Source organism: Rhinopithecus roxellana, chromosome 22, assembly GCF_007565055.1.
Source record: "Rhinopithecus roxellana isolate Shanxi Qingling chromosome 22, ASM756505v1, whole genome shotgun sequence".
In the NCBI taxonomy this organism is placed as follows: domain Eukaryota; kingdom Metazoa; phylum Chordata; class Mammalia; order Primates; family Cercopithecidae; genus Rhinopithecus; species Rhinopithecus roxellana.
In genome coordinates, this window is record NC_044570.1 from 1659138 (window position 1) to 1667846 (window position 8709).

At 40.9% G+C, this 8709-nt stretch overlaps 1 pseudogene; it reads right to left on the reverse strand.

The window, feature by feature from the left end:
- Positions 1-288: 288 nt before the first annotated feature.
- On the reverse strand, positions 289-3250 carry LOC115895663 (annotated as a pseudogene).
- Positions 3251-8709: the final 5459 nt, after the last annotated feature.

Genomic DNA, 8709 nt, shown 5'->3' on the forward strand with positions numbered 1-8709 from the left:
GATGACCCCAGGAAATGACTCCCTGGGAAAACTTCTAACTCATATTTGTACATCGTTTTACATGCACTTGGAGTGGATTTGTTTCTCTCTAAAATGAAATTTATTTCTGCCTTTAAAGGGAACTTCATTATTGTTCACTTTGGAGGACCTTTCCAGCCCTTTATAATCAATCTGTCCCTCTGTCCCACCAGCATTTAATGTTGTAAGCATAGATCAGGCATTATTAACCTATATTGTTCTTTCTTTATTTATTTTATCTATTTATTTTTTGAGACAGAGTCTCACTCTGTCACCCAGGCTGGAGTGCAGTGGTGCGATCTCGGCTTACTGCAACCTCTGCCTCCCGGGTTACAGAAGAGAGAAGAAGCAAAGTGAATCTCATGTTGAAGCCTTTTTTCAGGTGCCTACTTTTTGCCGTACACATGGGCTTTTGGGACAAGGGTTGCCCCCAGCACCATGATTGCTGTCTGTTTGGGCTCCAGAGAAGGGCGGGTGGAGGCTCGAAGAATGGGGAGAGAAGCTTGGAGGATGGCCATCGTGAGCTCCTGAGTTCTGTAAAGGAAGAAGTGACAAATTACATGGCCAGCAGCAGCATACTTGAATTAGTGAGTCTCCTAAGCTGTCTCCTATGACCACTCCCATTCTAGTCCAGCCACTGGCCCTCTTTCTGATCCTTGAACTGTCCCTACAAGCTCTAACCTCAGGGCCTCTGTATGTACTATTTCTCCTTCGCCTTCAATGCCTTCACCCCAAATATCCACAACTTTTTTTTTTTTTTACTGCTTTCAAGGTTTTGCTAAATGTCCCTGGCCCTTCTAATTAAAGTTGCAAATTTCCAGCTGGGTGTGGTGGCTCAGGCTTGTAATCCCAGCACGTTGGGAGGCCAAGGCGGAGCAGATCACGAGGTCAGGAGTTCGAGACCAGCCTGGCCAATATGGTGAAACTCTGTCTCTACTAATAATACAAAAATTAGCCAGGTGTGGTGGCATGCGCCTGTAGTCCCAGCTACTTGGGAGGCTGAGGCATAAGAATTGCTTGAACCCGGGAGGCAGAGGTTGCAGTGAGCCAAGATCATGCCACTGCACTCCAGCCTGGGTGATAGAGCGAGACTCCATCTCAAGAAAAAAGTAGCAAACTTCCAAATTACACACACACACACCCTTTTGCTTTTTCTCCATAAGATGTATCTTCTTCTAATATAGTACATAATTTACTTTGAAATTGTTTCATTTGCTTTTAAACTGTCTCTGTTCCCATGAGAATAGAAATTTTTGTTTGACTAGCTCAGCACTAATTCCCAGAGATGAGAACAGGGCCTGGCACATAGTAGGTGCTCAGTAAATGTTTGCACTATGCAGACCATTACATGAAGAGTAAGATCTGATGATTTCCCCTTTAAACCTTTGAGGCATTGGTTTTGCCTATGATAAGGTTGGATACCAAGGAATCCTGGGAATCCTGAGAGCAGTGGTCAGCAAACTGCAGCCCACAAGCCAAGTCTTGCTCACTGACTTTTTTTTAAAATAAAGTTTTATTGGGACATAGCCATGTGCATTTGCTTACATGATGTCTGTGGCTGCTTTTGTGATACAAAGGCAAAATTAGGTTGGGATGACACAGACAGTGTGACCTGCAAAGCAAAAAATATTTACCATCTGGCCCTTTACAGAGCAAGTTTGCCACCCCTGCCTTAGAGGATGAGTGACTTTGGTCTACCATGGAGATTCAAGGATTGTAGTGTCTGGGAGATGCTGCTATGCTTTTGGTAAACCCTTCACATTGAAAGTTCTGACATTAGCTCTTTAGCAGTTGAAAATTTGTAACCCACTTCCAGAAAGAGGTGTGCACCAGGCATGGTGCAAGGTGCTCTTCCCTGTGCAGTGCACACCTGGATGCTGATGGGCGAGGAGACCCTGTGCCCTTCTCCCTGGGCCCCGGAGGATGAGGGCAGAAAGTGAGGGTTGTTGGGTGATGGGAGCAAACTGGTGTGCTGTGGGCTTTTCACAACCCCAAGTGGTGAATGCTGAGGGGAACACTGGGGGTGAGAAATGTGGAAGAAAGTACATTGGTTTGATCTGAGGACTCCACACAATAGGCATTTCCAAGAGGCTGGAGTTGAGCCGCTTCACAAGCCGGCGGTTGACACTCTGAGCTGCTGCTTTGTCTTTTCACAGGTACTTGGGATGCAAAAGGGCAGCTGGAGACAGCCTCTTCCTGCTTGATGGAGGCAGCCAGGAAAGGCAGTGGCTTCCTCTCTGAACAGTTATTCCTTTTCTGCTTCTGAAAATGCATCCTCAGCTCCTCCACCTGCCTCTGCTCTTGCTGGAGTTTCCAGGTGAGTTCGTTGATCACCTTCTGCTTCTCCACCAGCATCTTGTCCTTCTCGGAGTCCAGCCCATCCAGCTCAGAAGGAACAGAGCCCCCATTCAGGCTGCTCATGAGACTCCTCTGTGCACACGTGGACTGGGGATGGGTGCAGGCCGACGGAGGGGGAGGCATCATTGAAGGTGTCTGGCCGGGACCCGGCCACCAACAGGTCAGAGGAGGCTGGAGAGATCGGGGGACTGGAGCTGGTGCTGCCAAAGTGGTAGAAACCATTGGAGAGGGCACTGGTGGAAGAAGTCTGGTAATTGGGCAGAGTGTTGGGTGTGACAGGAAAAGTGACAGTTGTTATATCCCCAAAGTTCGGCCCTGGGTTGCCAGAGCAGTCCTGGAAGGGTCGAAGCCGGTCCATGAGGGCCGTTTTGGTGCCTGACACAGGCAGGCCCCGAATTCGAAGCTGTTGTCTTAATTCAGAGACCTAAAGAAATCAGAATGTGGTTAGTGTGCTGTTTAACGACAACATTTTTAAAAGTGTATTCTTTATAAAATTAGCTTCAAAACATCACAAATGGAATTCTACAATACCCACTCTTTTTTATACTTCTTTCCAATTTCCTCTCCTACCCCTGATATAAACCAGTTTTGCACAATTTTAACAATTACTTTTAACTTTATCATATATGATGTTTTCATGGCCTTAGAGTCATAGAAATGTAGAGCTTGAATGAATGGTAGAAGTCGTCTAATCTACTGCCTGTCATCCCTCATGGCGATCCGTGTCCCCGTTTTCTAGATGAGAAAACATATCCGCCTGGGTTTAGACACAAACCCTCCAACAATAGTCTTGAAGTACAGCGAAGTCGGCAGCTTTTCTGGCTTCCTTGGTGAGGGCTCTTCCTACCACGTTCTCTTCCTCAAACCTGAGCATGCACCAGAACCACTGGAGAGTGTGTTACAAAGCAGACTGCAGGGCCCCACTGTGGGGTTTCTGGCTCAGTTGATATGTATTTCTAACAAGTCCCCAGGTGGTGCCCAGACCTGACTTTGAGAACCACGGCTCCTTATGAACATTTACATCCTAATTTTAAAGACCAGCTGGATAATAGTCGTCTACTGAGAGAGTAGGCGGTGATAAGGCCATCGGTTCAAATCCTGGCCCTGCCTGTTACTAACTCAGTGATCAATCACTCCGTGCCTCAGTTTCCCTTCTGGGAAATGGAGGGAATAGCACTTTATGCATTTTTGTGAGGGTTAAAATGGCTTAAAATGCATAAAGCACTTGGAATAGTGCCTGGCAAATAGTTGTGCAATATAAAATGTTACTAATATTATTATGTTAATTCACATGTAATTATCTTATCCCTGTGTTTTTTATAATGTTCTTAAACTGGAAAGTCTTAATATCTACAAATATGAGAACTGGTCAGGTAAATGATGGTGTATGCAAATGATGGAACACTACAGATCCAGTAAAGCTGATGCTATCAATATTTGCTGACAGTGGATGATTAATTGCTTGTGGTATAGTAATAAGTGAACAAAGTTTGAATTGATTGTATTTTTCTAAAAATTATATAAACAATGTATGGATATATATACACACACATATATTTAAAGCTATGTTTGCATAGGAAATTATCCAGATAAAAATATGCTAAAATGTTAACAATGGTTCTCCTTATCTGTATGTTCCAAATATTTCACGTAAATTATTACTTTTGTAATTAAAACAGGAAACCTATTAAATACATAAATTTCAATAATTTCATAAAACAGAAGACTATAGGCAAATATTCTGATATTGTAGGAAATTCTGATATCTGTAGGAAAAGATTGCTTGAGAGAAATATTGAAAACAAAATTTAAAACTTCTGTAAGTCAAGAAACTACAAAGCTCAAATACAAATAGCTACCTTGGGAAAAACTAATCGCAACACAAATAATAAAGTGTTAAAAAGCTCAATGTATCAAGTGTGCTAATTGATTAAAAAGAAGATTGATACCCAGTATAAAAATGGGCAAGGAATATACGATCTAGCTTTTCAGAAACAAAAATAAAATTTAAAATATGGACAATAATGTATGTATATCATCATTAGTAATCCAACAAATGCAAATCAAAAGAATATATATATAATTTGTATTTATTAAATTGGCAAAGGAATAAGAAGACTTTGTGTTAGTTAAGTAGGAGCAAAAATTAAACAAAACTAATTTTTTTTTTGAGGCAGAGTCTTGCTCTGTTGGTCAGGCTGGAGTGCAGTCGCACAATCTCAGCTCACTCCAACCTCCACTTCCTGGGTTCAAGCAATTCTCCCGTGTCAGCCTCCCAAGTAGCTGGGCTTACAGGTGTGCACCACCACACCGGGCTAATTTTTGTATTTTAAGTAGAGACGGAGGTTCACCATGTTGGCTAGGGTGATCTGGAACTCCTGACCTTAGATGATCCACTCACCTCAGCCTCCCAAAGTGCTGGGATTACAGGCGTGAGCCACGGCGCCCCACCCCAAATTACATTTTTGAAAAGCTCTTTACTACATTGTTATTCAAAGTATGGCCCTTAGACAAACAGCATCAGCATCGCCTGCGAGCTAGTTGGAAATGCAGACTCTTGGGCCCCTCCACAAACCTGAATCAGAATCTGCATGCTACCAAGAGCCCGGGTGATTCAGTTCGCACATGAATGCTTGAGAAGGGCTGCTTCTGGAAAGAGACTGATACAAAAGTTCAGGGCAGAATTTTACAATATATATCAAAAACTTTAGACAATATTAGTATATTTAATACAGGAATTTTATTCTAGCCTGAGGAAATAATCAGAGGAACTAATAAGTGAAGCCACAAAGGTCACTGAAATCATATATATACATATATATATATCTATATATGTATGTATATAGCACTTGGAATAGTGCCTGGCAAATGTTTGTGCAATATAAAGTTTTGCTAATATTATTATGTTAATTCACGTGTGTATATGTATATATAGGCTTTTTTTTTTTTTTTTTTTTTTTTTGAGACGGAGTCTCACTGTCGCTCAGGCTGGAGTGCAGTGGCCGGATCTCAGCTCACTGCAAGCTCCACTTCCCGGGTTCAAACAATTCCCTGCCTCAGCCTCCTGAGTAGCTGGGATTACAGGTGTGCACTACCACACCCGGCTAATTGTTTGTATTTTTAGTAGAGATGGGGTTTCACCATCTTGGCCAAGCTGGTTTTGAACACCTGACCTCAAGTGATCTGCCCTCTTGGCCTGCCAGACTCCTAGGATTACAGGCGTGAGCCACTGCACCCGGACTGAAATCACAGTTTGAATAGTCAAAATATGGTAGCTAGTTAAGTGTCCAGCAGTGGAATGTTAACTAGGTGGTGAAGTGATATGCTGCTGTTAAAAATTTAAAAATTTATTGAATATTAACAGTTATGAAAAGTATTTGCGATGTGTTAAGAAAAGAAGTATGCTAGTAATTTATGTACACGTAATTTTTTCAAGACAATTTCTTAAGACAAAATGTTTATATGCTCTTTTTTTTTTTTTTTTTGAGACAGAGTCCCTCTGTGTCACCCAGGATGGAGTGCAGTGGCAGGATGTCAGCTCACTGCAAACTCCGCCTTCCGGGTTCACGCCATTCTCCTGCCTCAGCCTCCGGAGTAGCTGGGACTACAGGCGCCCGCCACCTAACCCGGCTAGTTTTTGCATTTTTTAGTAGAGACGGGTTTCACCGTGTTAGCCATATATGCATTTTAAACCTAGAAGGACATATAATCTACTTTCTGTGAGTCTTAATTATTTTTTAAAGTAATGTTGACTTTTCTACATACTATCATATTTCAACAAGCAATTTATGTTACTTTATAATCAGCTAAATGTTATCAGAAAGGATCGAGTTAACTTACATTAGCAATTATTTAGTTATTCACCCTACAGTCTTGCTGGAATTGTTTTATCATTATCTTTTAGATTTGCCGGTTTGGAAAAGTACAAAATGGTATCTCATTATTGTTTTAATTTTGAATTACTTAAAATTGATGAGTTCTACATTTATTTTTAGAATCTGTCTTGGCACTGAATAATTTAACTATCATATTTCAACAATCAATTTATGTTACTTTATAATCAGCTACATATTGGGGACCGTGCCGGGGGTGGTGGAGAATGAACAGACACAAGAGACAAAGACAAACAGAGAACATGGCGGCTGCCCCTAGAGCCTCCGCCTCACTTTGTTTATACTCCATAAATCCCACGTCAGCAAAAATAACACAATGCAAAACCAACTTTCTGCACCCAGATGTAACCTTCTACTTAGTTCCTTGTCTCTAAGCTCTTTCTTATTTGTCTGTCTTCTTGGCGCCTACTAGAGTTCATTAAAAGTTCAACTAGAGATACTGTCCTTGACTACTGAAGTTCATTGAAAGTGCAACTAGCTAGAGATACTGTCCTTGAGCCTTATCTATTCTTAGCATATTATTTTCAATGGCCCCTGTAGCTACAAGTTATCAGAAAGGATTGAATTAACTTACATTAGCAATTATTTAGTTATTCACCCTACAGTCTTTCTGGAATTGTTTTATCATTATCTTTTAGATTTGCCGGTTTGGAAAAGTACAAAATGGCATCTCATTATGGTTTTAATTTTGAATTACTTAAAATTGATGAGTTCTACATTTATTTTTAGAATCTGTCTTGGCACTGAATAATTTAACTACATTGTTAAATAATGTGGCTCATATTCTAAAATAAAATGAATACGGTTGAGTTTAATTTACCTTAAACTTCAGAATATTACACTGTATGGGCTTGTTCAGGACAAAGGTTTGTATATAACTTTTTTGTACATTCACTGGTGTTTTAATCATTAATAACTTTTAAAACTATTATGGAAAAATTGAAACATACACAAAAGTAGATAGAAAAGTCTAATGAACCCTATCTACTCATCAACAAACTCCAACAATGATCACTCATGTCCAATTTTGTTTATTTTATACTCCAACCCACTTCTTCTACCTTTCTTGAATTATTTTGAAGCAAATCATACCATTTCATCCAAATAATTTGGTCTCTAGCTCTAAAAGATACGTACTCTTAAAAAATGAAGATACAGGCCGGGCGCGGTGGCTCAAGCCTGTAATCCCAGCACTTTGGGAGGCCGAGACGGGCGGATCACGAGGTCAGGAGATCGAGACCATCCTGGCTAACATGGTGAAACCCCGTCTCTACTAAAAAATACAAAAAACTAGCCGGGCGAGGTGGCGGGCGCCTGTAGTCCCAGCTACTCCGGAGGCTGAGGCAGGAGAATGGCGTGAACCCGGGAGGCAGAGCTTGCAGTGAGCTGAGATCTGGCCACTGCACTACTCCAGCCTGGGCGACAGAGCAAGACTCCGTCTCAAAAAAAAAAAAAAAAAAAAAAAAAAAAAAAAATGAAGATACAATAACATTATCACACCTTAAAATATGAATCATTATTTCTTAATATGAATAAGGTATTCTCCCAGTTTTTTAAACTTTCAGTCTCTCTCTGTCTCTGTCTCTCTGGTATGCTCTCTCTCTCTCTCTCCAGTTTTTTCTTTTCTTTTCTTTTCTTTTCTTTCTTTCTTTCTTTCTTTCTTTCTTTCTTTCTTTCTTTCTTTCTTTCTTTCTTTCTTTCTTTCTTTCTTTCTTTCTTTCTTTCTTTTTTGAGATGGAGTCTCTGTCTGTCACCAGGCTGGAATGCAGTGGTGCAATCTTGGCTCACTGCAACCTCCCCCTCCCGGGTTCATGCCATTCTTCTGCCTCAGCCTCCCAAGTAGCTGGGATTACAGATGCCCGCCACTATGCCCTGCTAATTTTTGTATTTTTAGTGGAAATGGGGTTTCAACATGTAGGTCAGGCTGGTCTTGATCTCTAGACTTCATGATCTGCCTACCTTGACCTCCCAAAGTGCTGGGATTATAGGCATGAGTCATGTGTCTGGTAATTTTCTTTTTTTAAATAGGATACAAAAATTTATCCACATACTATCATATATAACCATGAACTTTTCAAAAAGAAATCAAAGACTTTTCTTTCAGTGTTCTTTTCCCTTTATGTAGCAAAATATGAAAATTGCTTGCTAATGTCACCTCATTATATGACCTTTCTGATTACTATTTGGGGGGGTCACCTTCATCCATTCCTCTTATTTCTTCCTTTCCCCAGTTGTGGATGTATCATATGTCTCCTTCAATCCTCTTCTCCCCTTCCTTCTCACTCTTTCCATTTTGTTCTTTGTCAGTCACATTCACCCTTCTAGGTTCAATGCTCCACACAATACACATGATTCTGAAATTTCTTTTCCCACCCCTGACAACACAGCCTGGCTAACTCTTACTGATGGAAATGGATGCCTTTTCTCTCAGTTGTCCTGC